Here is a 14,087-nt window from a genome sequence, read left to right on the forward strand (position 1 = left end):
CAGCTGGCCGGGAAAAGGGGGTGTAAACTGAAGAGGCTTCTTTTGAAGCTGTTTTTTACTGAGTTCCTTTTTTACTTTGCAAAGGCCTTTTCTTCTAAAAAGCTATCTATGTTATGTATGAGATTTGTTGACTTAATGTAATTAGGCAAAGGATTTAGAAAGTAAGAAATGTTAGATTCTTATGTTAGATTCTTATTTCATTGATGGTGTGTGAGAATGTGAACCCAAGATCTCTGTTTAGATAGAATTTAATACCACAAGCCATTTGTTTTAGCCATTTGTTTTGGAATGCAGGGGCAATAGGTGATCTGGTAATTAAGGTGCCTTGTCGAGGCAAATGTAAGAGATATGGCTACTTGTCTGCCATTTATGGATAGAAGGAAATATAGCTCTTTGTCTCCCATAAAAGGTAATAGGAAATGGGTGTATCTTTTATGATTGGTTCTAGCAAACAGCCAATAGGAATTTCAACCAGGCTGATTGGACAGAGGCAGCCAAAGGAGGAGCAAGGGGGCTGAGCTGAGGAAATATAAGTGCTGGCCATCAGGGCTGGAAGGGGCAGAGCTTTGGTAACCATATACTACTGTGCCTATCATTTATTTGTCTGACAAATAAATTATTATTTTAATTTCTCTATTGCTGCGTTGAATATTTCATTCCAGCTAAGTGTTAACCACAAGCAGGGTGCTACATTATGATGCACAGTTTACCATTGTATGTGATTTTTTTTTTTTTACACTTTGCTTGGCTGAAAAATTGCACTGGAAAAGTCAAGGATGTGAGAATTTGGAAGGCTGTGTTTCAGTTTACATCTTGTTTTGGAAAGTGCAAATTAAGTACATTCTCCATTAAATGCGAACTGAATTGAGTTGCTCCTCCATCCCTACTGGTAACAGAAGGCCAATGCTATAGTCCATGAAGGCATCAAATCCAGAACTCTGCCTTTAATGTAAAACTTAATTAGAAGAGATGAATTGATCCATAAGAGTGCAGCTTGAAATGTGCTTTTTTTACAGGAAATAATTGGGTTGTTTATGGCTGGACAAATAAGAGACTCAAGCTATTAGCAAAATTTCTGCTCTTGCTGAGTCATAGGATGACATTTACTTCTCTCGTAAGAAATGGGGCAGATGGGAAGGACAGAATCGGAGATGCTGGAAAAGGTGAGGGGTGTGGGAAACAGGTAAGCATTGCTGCTTGCTTTAGTCTCCACAGTGTCCAATGCAACTAGATAGGCCTAGCAATAGGAGACTGGCCCAAAATAATGCTTCCAAGGGTTTTTACCCTGCTACTCAATCACACAAGCATGGAGAACCTAATCAAGGAGAGTGGGGAACTGGGCTTCCTTTGAAAAGAAGGGGAGAAGAAAAGCTTCCTCTACTTATTAAAACATTTGGGTCTAATCATAAATGGATGAACGCAGCTGAACATGGTATAATTTGTGGATATCTTTCGGGTACATGTGTTGTTGTAAGGAAGAAACACTGGTAAGATCCTCTTTTAGGATCTTGACATTTTGAGATATTAATGAATTTTGGCGTCATTTTCGTTTTTAAAGGGTAATGCATTAAATTAGATTGCAAATGGCATTTGCATGTCACATTTTCTAACAGTGTTCCAGAATTTATTTAACTGTTAATGGCTTGGTTTGGTTTCTTTGCATTAGGATTTGGCTGGATAATGTCCTCACAACAGGGCATTTAAAAGTGCAGATCTATAATTCAAAGGTGCACAGGAATTATGAGGAGCTAAGTAGTATGACATCAGTATTCCTATCTATCTGGATCACTATCTGAATGGTTATCAGAATTGTTTTCATGATTCCATTGGCACTGGAGATGGTTTCAGATAGAGAGCTTAGGGGAACTACAGTTCTCAACCAAGGGCTTCATTCAGTTGTCTGCCTCAATCCTGCCTCCACTCGCTCTTCACAATGTCCAACCCCCTTCATCCATCAAGGCATGCCTCTCTCATGGTTGGTGCCTTACCAGTGTCCTAACAGAAGCTGGCTCTTACCCCTACTCTACTGTCCTTCACTACAGTAGGTTTCTTCAGCTATGTTTGAAGCAAGAGAAAGAACAAGCAAGTAGGAGGTCCTCTGCATGGAGAAGACAGAGAAATGCTACTGGGTGACAGAGAGAAGGTGGAATTGCTCAACCTTGCTTCTGTTTTCACCCAAAAAAGGAAAGCAGTGTCTAACCTGGGTGGAATCTACACACATATAAAAACCATTCCGAAAATGCTCTCCCCCCCCAAAGCATTTCCCAAAATACACTGAATTTTCCACAAGGCCATCACATTGTAGTGTCACATTGTATATTGCACTTAAACTCTTAAAACATTTTATTTGCAGCTGTATAGCTGAGTTCCTGGTGATAACACAATAAATTATGCAAGCAGGAAACTGCAGCCCAAGATAGGAAAAGATGGAATGAGCTGCACCCAAGGGTACTAAAGGAGCTTCTGGATGTAATCTCAGAGCCTCTGTCTATAATCTTTGAGAATTCTTGGCAAATAGGTGAGTTCCCTGCAGACAGGAGGGGGGGAAATGTTGTCCCCATCTTCAAAAATGGGGGGAAAGAAAACCCAGTCAGCTCGACAATGATACAAGGAAAGGTCCTAGAACTGACAATTAAATGCTCAGTCTGTAAGCAGTTAGAAAAGGATGCTGTGATTGATAAAACCCAGCATAGGTTTCTCAAAAGCAAGTAATGCCAGACAAATCTCTCTCTCTCTTTTTTTATATACAAGTTACAAGCTTGGTGGATCATGGGAATGCTGTAGACGTAGTTTATCGTGATTTTAGTAAGACTTTTGACATGATTTTCCTGCAGAGAAGCTGGTAAAATGTGGACTAGACTCACTGTACCTCTGTACATGGTACCTCCTTTGGCTTGTGATAACACAGAGGTAGGCTTTTTCACTGGTGATACCAGTGCTGTGGAAAGCTCTCCCGGCTGAAATGTATGAGTAGTTCAGCAGTACTGCCATTTCACCAGCTCTCAAAGACACATCTGTTTAGACAAGGTTTCCTCTGATTTCCTGACTTGAACCTCCTGTTTTAATTGTAACTTTAACTGCTACACTGTTCTAATGAGCTTCTTTATGAAGCATTTTAATTATGGATGTTTTATTGTTTTGGTGAAATTGTTTTACTATGTATTATAATTATTGGTAGTTATATTTTTATCATCAGCTTTATACTTGTTATTCTTCTGTCAGTTTTTATTTCTTTGTGAGCCTGCCTTGGTACTTATTAAAATGAAAGGCTGTATTACAATCAAATAATAATAATAGTGTGACTCATCATGAAGGCCATTGAGCTGAGTAAGAAGGGGGAGCATCAACCAGTCTCCCATAAAATCTAATCTGAGTGATTTACTACAGCCCCTGTTTTGGTGGCACAATATGATGCTCAGTTGCCTCTGAGCAAGTATTAGAATCCAACTAATGCCACCCACTTTCCCCTTGGTAGTGGCAGTGTCCCATCAGCACAGAAATTGGTACACCCAATTCAATGCTGCAACTGTGTCACTGCATTGGCATATATTCACAATGCTAGTGTAACACTGCTTTCCACTGATGGAAGAGGAATTTTGGAGCAATACCATCCCACTCAGGAGGCGTTATTTGGGGCAAAATTGTTCTGTGGCTATATTTATGTATGCTTTATTGTTATACCTGCCCCAGGCTATCAGACATTTGCTTGCTGCATTGCCTCTAGCCCTTTGTTGTGGCTTAGTAATCCTACTATTGAGTCAAGCTGCATCTCTGATCCCTTTCAGTCAAGCATGGCTTGAAGAATGGTTATTCATCCTAGCCAATGTGAAGTCTGCATTAAGAGCACACAGTCCCTCTACCTTGATATTCATCTTGGGTTAATTCAGCAACAAATATCATACAGGGCAAAAGAAAGAAAGGACAAAAGGATTTCGCCAACTCTGTTTCTTTGTTGGGGTTTCCATTTTACTTGGATCTGCTTTCCACTGCTCCTGAACTAAGATAAAATTAATTTTGGAACATGTGCATGCGGTTAGTTTCAGGTCTCAGTACCTTCAGTTCAGTTGTGTGTTCTTTCCTCTGTGAGTTTCTGATTTATCACTGCAAAAAAAAAGGGGGGGAGGCTATAAGCAATATTGATGTGATCGTGATTACATCAAGATTTTTTGAATGCAATATTTTACTGATGTGCACACATGCAACAGCACATTGGCAAAACATTTGATGCTGCCCTCTCCTTCCTCCCCTGCCAGCACAGATGGCTGGAACACATCAAACCCCATGCAAACATGGGAGAGATGCAGAGACATTTGATTATTATTATTTATCTCCTCAGGAGAATGTTGTACTTAAAAAACATGGAGGAGCTTTTCTTTGTATTTGTGATACTTCATCTTCCTAATCACTATATGTTTACTCTGAAGTAAGCCCCATCAAGTTCAGTGGGCCCTTTTCCCAGAAAAGAGGCTATAGGATTGCAGCCACCTATTTACTCACCAGTCATGGCTTTTTTTTTCAGCTGGAACTTGCCGGCACCTCTCAGGTGGGCGCCATTGCTATTTTAGGAGAACAAGGGAGGAGTTCAAGGTGAGTTCTGGAACCTCTTTTACTAGAAAAATAGCACAGTGGTACCTCTGGTTGTGAACAGGATCCGTTCCGGAGTCCCATTCGCAACCTGAAGAGAATGCAACCCGCATCTGCGCATGCGCAGGTCGTGATTTGCCGCTTCTGCGCATGACGTCATTTTGCGCGTCTGCGCATGCGCAAGCAGCAAAACCCAGAAGTATCCCTTTCCAGTACTTCCAGGTTGCCTGCTGGACGCAACCTAAAAAGACGTAACCTGAAGCTAATGTAACAAGAGGTATGACTGTAATGGGAGGTAAAGGTAAAGGGACCCCTGACCATTAGGTCCAATCGTAGCCGACTCTGGAGTTGCGGCACTCATCTTGCTTTACTGGCTGAGGGAGCCGGCGTACAGCTTCCGGGTCATGTGGCCAGCATGACTAAGCTGCTTCTGGCAAACCAGAGCAGCGCACGGAAACGCCGTTTACCTTCCTGCCAGAGCAGTACCTATTTATCTACTTGCACTTCATGCTTTCGAACTGCTAGGTTGGCGGGAGCAGGGACCGAGCAACGGGAGTTCACCCCATTGCGGGGATTCAAACTGCTGACCTTCTGATTGGCAAGTCCTAGGCTCTGTGGTTTAATCCACAGTGCCACCCGTGTCCCTGACTGTAATGGGAAAGCATTGGCAAACATTTTGGCAAATTGTGTCACAAATTAAGTCCTAGGTATGAGATGGTTAAAACTACGTAATTGGTGATGGTGACCAATTTTGATGGCTTTAAAAGAGGATTAGATAAATTCATAGAGAATAATCCCATCAATAGTTACAAGGCATTATGCCTATGTCCTACCTCCATTGTTGAGGTAGTATGTCTCTGCTGAGATTCACAGGTGGGGAAAACGCAGTTGAATTCATGTTTGTGTTGTGGGCTTCTCATAGGTATCTGGCTGGCTGCTGTGGTACAGGATTAGTGGACTAGATGAGCCTTTGGTCTGATCTAGCAGGTATCTTCTTATGATATTATGCTTAAGGAATGTCCGTGCTGATGTTTGTCAAGCAATAACTCCCCTATGCCAAATGACAAACTTCTCTAGATGCGTAAGGGTGTCTCTCAAGGATCACAGCCATATGCATATTTGCCTAAGAGTAAGTCCTATTGGTGGGACGCAGGTGGCGCTGTGGGTTAAAGCCTCAGCGCCTAGGACTTGCCGATTGAAAGGTCGCGGTTCGAATCCCTGCGGCGGGGTGCGCTCCTGCTGCTCGGTCCCAGCGCCTGCCAACCTAGCAGTTCGAAAGCACCTCCGGGTGCAAGTAGATAAATAGGGACCGCTTACCAGCGGGAAGGTAAACGGCGTTTCCGTGTGCAGCTCTGGCTCACCAGATGCAGCTTTGTCACGCTGGCCACGTGACCCGGAAGTGTCTCCGGACAGCGCTGGCCCCAGGCCTCTTAAGTGAGATGGGCGCACAACCCCAGAGTCTGTCAAGACTGGCCCGTACGGGCAGGGATACCTTTACCTTTACCTTTAAGTCCTATTGGTATCAGTGAAACTTACTTCTGAGCAGATGTGCGGCTTCTGATATGGCATATGTGTCTGCTGTGGTTTTCCCATTCTTCTCATTCCTGGATTTTACCCAGAATATTAACATAATAATATATTCAATTTTTTTTCTTTTCTTTTTTAATAATAATATATTAAATTCTAGGAGTGCTCAATGCAGCACCAAAAGCTGATCCAGCAGTGGTAAGTACAATATTATAATTATAATGATTGCTATTCAATTTCTACGTCACTTTATATTTTAAGGAAAAAATACTGTAAACATCAACTCAGAAGTAAGACCTGTTGAGTTCAGTAGGTCTTACCTTCCTGTAAGTGAGTTTTGGATTGCAGCCTAAATGGTATAATAGTACTTCTGCCATATTCCCCCACTCATCGCAATATGTGAAGCACTCTCTCAAAATCTAGTGTTTTCTCATTTCAGTGCAAATTATATATTGGCTCTTGGCAATTCTCTACCTAGCCTGAAACAATTGTTGATGGAAGTGGCTAAGTTTTTTTTAAAGCTATAGGCTTCCTTTGTCACAAAAATGCAAAGTTTATTTTGCATTTTTAGTTTTTTAAAAAAGCAAAACACCTTACTCCAAGGTTGTTTTTAATGTAAGATTGAAAGTGAATTGAATGAACTTGCAGAAATTATTATCAAACAGTTTTGTTAATAGCCCTAAGTTCACACAGCTTTTGCTCCAGGATTTGGAGAGGAAGAGAGTGGGTGGCGGAGGGGGGGGGATTTCAATAATTTATCCCAGGCTGGCAGAACTTGAAAATGACATTACACATAACTTAGAAAGGCAAGGCAATTTAAGCAGGCTTCAGGGCATGTTCTGAGTTTGTTTGAGTTTATGCTCAAAATTCAGGTCAATTATTATTATTCTTTTATTTTTAAAAAATCAAACTGGTTTGTACATAACTAATTTGAATGAATTTTACATTCACGGAGAACAAGCTTGTCTCAAAGGGCTTCAGCTGCTGGTGGCAAAATCTGGAGGTACTGCAGGCTGTTTGTTGAATTTCCAAGGAACTCAAAGCACAAGCAAGTGTTAGAGCACAGATAAGTTTTAACTGGAAGGCACCTCAACAAAATCCTGCTTTGCTCATTAAAACCATTTTCTCCACTTTACCTGTGTTCTCCTCACAAAACTTCTTAGCCATTAGGATAACACCCCCTTTCCCGCAGAAAACAGTACAATTCCCAGAATTCCATGGAAAGAAGGAATTACTATTAAATCACTATGAAAATGAAGGCTCTGTACCTCCTAACAATTCTTGGCACTCTTAACAAACTGAAGCCATGACTATTCAAAGTGGTATGAAACTGCTTTAAATATATAGTGCAGATGCAGCCTTAGTTTCATGTTTTTGCCTGCCCTTTATTTCATTGTTTGCTGTGTTGTCTGTTTAAAGATATATGTGTTGTGCAAGTTGTGTGAATTGTTTTCAGACTTTTGTACGCTGCCTTGGATTCTCCTGAAGAATGGCTGGTAAGGAATGTTTTATATTAAAAAACAAAAGAAATGTTGCTTATCATGGGAACATCAAAAACACACATGCAGGGGAAATTAAACTGAAGTGTGAGGCCTTCATAGCCGGCTGAGATCCACACTGTTAGAAGCAGTTTTATTTATTTTTATTTATTTGGGAAGAAATAATTTCTGCCATATTCTTCCCACCATGTGTTTGTCTATCAAAAAGTTGCACTGCTAACTTTTACATGACACATATGTTGGCTCACATTGGAGACATTACAGAAGGCACTAGCAATTCTGATGAGTGTTATAAAGATAACACTGCATTAAACAGTTTATCAAATTACGCACTGTAGCAGCAAATTCTAGGAAAAACTCAAGCAGCTATAGAAGACTATGCAGTATTTTTGCAAGGTGACATTAGCACAAAAGCAAATACTTTTGTTACTTTAATAAATGACAGTAATGGTGCCTGGCAGACCCTTAAATAAGATTCATTTAATAGCCCTAAAAATCCCAATAAATAATAAGCAACCTCAAGGAAAAGCAGACACAGATCTTTATATTTAGAAAGAGCATTATCTGCCTCATAGAGTCTTAATAATGTCTTAATGCACAGAGAATTTTTAAAAACTGCAAAAATTCACTCCCCTGTCTATGTATTGAAAGACCTCTTTCTGTTGTGCCCCCGTGATTCTTAGGATAAAATTATCCTGTTTTTACACTGATAGGCTTGTAATATAAAAGATTGGAATCACTTGGCCAGTATAGCCACTGGTAATATTGAGACGGATGGCTGTAATATGCTTTATGTTGGGCTGTCCCTGGGCCTGGTCAAGAAACAACTTCTGGTGTAGAATGTATTTGGGAGCACATTGAGAAAGAAGGTGTGAAGGAAGATTTTAAGGGCATTCAGCCCCAGGAAACAGCAACAGAGGTCTGCCAGCATGCAGCACCCTACCAATATGGGCCTATGCCAAAGCTCAAAGGTCAGACCCCCCCATCTGGGAGATTTATATACTTCAGAGGACTCAGCTGCACAGCTGCAAATAAAATGTTTTAAGTGTGTTTCAAGTGCAATATACAATGTGACACTAGGTGGCAATAGTGAGCCTTATGGAAAATTCAATGTATTTTTTAAAACGCTTTTTAAAAAAGCATTTTCAGAATGTTTTATTATATGTGTGTAGATTCTGAACCAGAGTTCAGACCAGGCTACATGCTGGCTGGCCTGATATCTAAATCCTTCCCACCTGTTCCAGAAATCATTATTGGGATTGTGTGAGGGGTGTTACATCACCGCCAGATAGTCCCACATCTTGATGGCATTTATCCCTGAAGGGCCAACAGTCAATCAAAACAACAAAGCAAACCAAAAACCCTTGACAGATGTGCCAATAAGCCAGGAGGAATAATTATGCAGGCCAATTAACCTATCTCCTTGAAAAACAAAGTTCTTCCACAATGGGCTTCCCTTACATGGGTGTTTGCTTAAATCACCATGTTACTTTAAATAAATGACTGGTGCTACAGTGTTTATGGTGGTATTTTCAGGATTGTTTCTTTCCTTCATTAAATGTGAAAGTGCACTGTCTGCACAAATCGTGATGTCCTCACTAAACATGGATTTGCAGGACAGTGCAAATTTATTTTACCTGACCTATAAGACATATTACATTCATGTTCAATCAGATCTTCAAGGGACATCCTCCACTGACATGACAGTGACTAGTTAGTCTGGCTGGAAGCAAATAATTATGTTCTTGGCAGGTGTCTGACAGTGATTTCCAGTCCTGAATTTCCCTGCAGTTGCTGGAAGGACAACTAATGTTTTCAAATAGGGCACATACTTTATAAATTGTTCCAGACCTGCATTTATAAAGCCATTTGTAGAAAATGAAATCAACAAATGCAATGTTATCCTTTCCTTCCTCAAACTGGTATGGCATTTAGCATACAGAAGATGCCCCTCAACTTGTTTTCCCCTTCCCCCTCAGTGAATTCTTATTTATAATTAGAGTATTATCAATCTTTCTGTTCTACCTTCCATTTTATTTAGGGTGGTGTCCACCATTAGTCATATACCCAGAGCAGATCACCTTGGATGGATCTCCTTTGAGTATGCCTTAGTCTGATATCATCCATAGTGACAGGACTTCCTCCTTCAGAATTCATAGTGGTTACTCTTCAAGAAGACTTGTTCTTTTTCATGCTTGGTGTTAGTCATTTGGGGAAACAGGGTCTAGCAACCCCACCATAAATGTTCATCACTTACTTTAAAAAAATATATTATTATTTTTTATCACTTACTTTTGCCCTGTACCCAGACTAATTCCCACCCCCACCCCACCCGAAATAGTTCCTATCTGCCAAACTCTTGCCAAAAGTAAGGTCAAATGCCACTGATTTCCTTATGGAACCCTCTGCTTCAATACATGATGATACTAACTAGGTTATGTGACATTTTAAAAAAGATTAGTCCAGAGGTTACCTGCCCTTTTTTGGCCTGTGGGTGTTGGCTATTTGCAGTTTAGTTGCACTGCAGAAAGCTTGCTAGGGAGACCACACATTACAAGGAACTGAAAAATAACTTTAGCAAAGGCAAAGGGACCCCTGACCATTAGTGGCCGACTCTGGGGTTGCGGTGCTCATCTCGCTTATTGGCCGAGGGAGCAGGCGTACAGCTTCTGGGTCATGTGGCCAGCATGACTAAGCCGCTTCTGGCGAACCAGAGCAGCATACGGAAACACTGTTTACCTTCCCGCCAGAGTGGTACCTATTTATCTACTTGCACTTTGACGTGCTTTCGAACTGCTAGGTTGGCAGGTATTAATAACAAAAACTCCTTTTACACTAAATATATGAACAAGCATGACCCAACCACCAACCCACCCCCCAGGGTACAGAGAGAGCTAGGTGCTGCTCTTAAATACTATACCCAATTGCTGACACAGCTTAATTAACACAACTTAGCAGCACCTGCTATACTGTTTCACAGCTGTAAAACTAGGTCACATCTACATACACGCATATGACCATTCAACAGTGGGTACATTTGCAAACTGGATAAACTGTTTTGGGCACCACACAAACATCACAACCAAGCCGGCACCACCATTTATTCTATGGGCTACAAAAGAATGCTACTTTCAAGCTTAATTTCAGCAAAGGGAGGGGATGCTATGGGCACCAGGGAAGGACTCTGTGGGTGCAAGTGCTCCCAGGATGCCACACAGGCAACCCCTGGATTAGACTAATTCAGCCTTCCTCAACTTAGTGCTCTCCATCATCTTTGACCCCTGGCAGTCTGGCAGTTCGGCCTGTAGTCCAAGACAACTGGAGATAATCAAATTTGGAAAGGTGGTTCTAATTCCTGGAAGACAGTTAGATAAATGGAACATCTGTGTTCAGAGGCAGTATAATTGCCTTATGATAGAAAGGTACACATTGTGGCTTTTTAGTTGGGAGAAAAGGTAAGTAATAGAAACCAAAATAGACACGTATAGAATTATGTATTGTATAGAGAAAGTGGATAGAGGAAGGTTTCTTTGCTCTCTGTCATAATATCAGAACTTGTGGACATTCAAGCTGAAAGATGGAGGATTCAGGACAAATGGAAGAAGGTACTTATTCACACACAGTTCATAGGTTCATAGTGCTAGTGATGGCCAGCGACTTGGATGACTTAGAAATGCATGGAGGATAAGGCTATGAAGGGCTGCTAACCCTGATGGCTGTGCTCCACTTCCACTACTGGAGCAGCATGCTTCTGAATGTCACAGAAAGGGAGAGTGCCATTGTGCTCAGGTCCTGGTTGCTGCCTTCCCATAGGCATCTGCTTAGCCCCTGTGACAACAGGATTTCAGTCCAGATGGGACACTGGCCAGTTCCAACAGGCTTCCCTGCCTCTAGCCCCAGGCATGAGAGCAGAGTCAGGAAAGGGCTGTTATTAAAGCAGAGTAGGAGGGACACAGGTGGTGCTGTGGTATAAACCACTGAGCCTTGGGCTTGCCGATCAGAAGGTTGGTGGTTCGAATCCCCACAATGGGGTGAGCTCCCGTTGTTCGGTCCCAGCTCCTGCCAACCTAGCAGGTCAAAAGCACGTCAAAGTGCAAGTACAGTGGTACCTCTGGTTACAAACTTAATTCATTCCGGAGGTCCATTCTTAACCTGAACCCGTTTCTTAACCTGAGGTACCACTTTAACTAATGGGCCGCTTTAACTCCCGCTGCCGCCGGCATGCAATTTCTTTTCTCATCCTGAGGTAAAGTTCTTAACCCAAGGTACTATTTCCAGATTAGTGGAGTTTGTAACCCGAAGTGTTTGTAACCTGAGATGTTTGTAACCTGAGGTACCACTTTAGATAAATGGGTATCGCTCCGGCGGGAAGGTAAACGGTGTTTCCGTGCACTGCTTTGGTTTTGCCAGAAGTGGCTTACTCATGCTGGCCACATGACCCAGAAAAACTGTCTGCAGACAATCGTCAGCTCCCTCAGCCAGTAAAGTGAGATGAGTGCTGCAACCCCAGAGTCATTGCTGCACTCATCTTACTTCAGGCTGAGGGAGCCAGTGCTTGTCCACAGACAGAGTACAAAACTGGTGTAGCCATCTCATGGATTGGCTGGATACACCATCTGGGCACCTCCAGGGGAAGAAAGCTCAGAACCAGGGAATTGGTGGTGGGATAATGATGAGTGCTCAGCAGCAGAAGAAGGAGCAGACTGGGAGGAGGTGGTGTTGGAAGCAGAATCTAGTCCTGAGAGGCAATGTTGGACCCACCTTCTCCCCTCAGTCCTGTTCAGCCATACCAGGCACTCTGAGCTCTCCCCAGCCTTCATCAGAGCTCCCTCTCCCAAAGAGAGGCAAGTGGCAGTGAGACCCCTGCTCCACCATTACCGTCTTTTAGGGAAGGGCTTTTCTCAGGCAGGCTCCCTCTGCTTTCTAGGCCTCACCTCCCTATTCCTCCTCATATGCCTCCTCATCTTTCTCCAGAGTCATCACAGGTCTGTACCCAGAGTGACGGCTCCTTCAGGAGCCCCTCTTATGTTCTCAGGACATAGAATGTGCATGCTGTAATGATTCTATTTCCTTAAGGAAGAGATATGCACACTGGCTCTCCTTTGTAGCTTTCAAGTTTTTTAACCACATTTGCTAATGGGAAATAACAACTGTACAGCCGACTCCACTATTGAAACCTGAATTATGAAAAAATGCCCTATCAATGCGCTCTTACAGTCAGCTGGAAATTCCCTCCCCCCAACCCGCCGACAGCAAAATTATCAATTTTCTGAGGTTTTTCCTGACCACAATCCTAAAAGAAATATCCTCAGTTGTTCAGCATATAATAATGTTATAGAATTTAAAATAAGAAAATGGATTATTAAAGTTACAAATCTTCATGGTCTTGATATATTTAATAAAACATCTACAGTATCGGTTAATAATGGATTCTATTTCTGCTTGCACATTCAACAGGAGGAAAAATGACCACTAAAAAGCTACCGATATTTCTTTATCCTTCGCAGCCAAGGCTGATGCCCACAAAAAATGCAGTTACACTGATAAACTGTTCATCATTTACAAAGGTTTAAAATTTTTAACAGCCCTGCATAAATTGAAGACTAGATGTTTAGCCTTTAAGGCATGCAACAGGAAAAAGTAATCTGGAGCGTCCATGGAGATAAATGTTATAACTTCATGGCACTTTTTGCGCCCAGTTAATCATACTGTGTCACTCATATGGAACACAATTTGTACACACACACCCAACACATTATTCTTTAATGTGCATCATACCAGGACACCTCAGCATTTGTTAGCTGAAGTGATCCTAATGGAATAATAATGTATTAAGGATAGTGCAACAGGCACTTCTATGTGACAGCATTAAAAAAATCTTGGCGAAATTATAGGAAAGATCCACAAAAAAGAACTCATCCTTGCACCTGAAAGATACAGAAAATGGAAAGTTAACAATGTCTTCAAAGTGCTTCTTATGTGCTGCATTGAGCAGCTGAAAATTTGCACTTGACCATCAACAATTGTGTAAACACCGTCCGAAGCACTTTGCTCAGGAGTGAGACCTACTAAGCTCAATGGGTCCTACCTCTGCTATAAGCTGACATTACTATTATTCCAGTTACAGATAGGTAGCCGTGTTGGTCTGCCATAGTCAAAACAAAAAAAAAATCCTTCCAGTAGCACCTTAAAGACCAACTAAGTTAGTTCTTGGTATGAGCTTTCGTGTGCATGCACACTTCTTCAGATACACTGAAACAGAAGTCACCAGACCCTTCTATATAGTGAGAAGGTGGGGAGGGGTATTACTCAGAAGGGTGGTGGGAATGGGTGATTGGCAGATAGCTGTGATGAGCCTGTTGACGACTCTTAATGACTGCAATAGGTCAAACAGGCCAAACCTTACGCCAAAGAATAAACGGACATAAATCTGACATCAGGAATCACAAGACAGAGAAACCAGTAGGAGAACACTTC

Source organism: Podarcis gaigeae (assembly GCF_964106915.1).
Source record: "Podarcis gaigeae genome assembly, chromosome: 6".
NCBI classification, from domain to species: Eukaryota; Metazoa; Chordata; class Lepidosauria; order Squamata; family Lacertidae; genus Podarcis; species Podarcis gaigeae.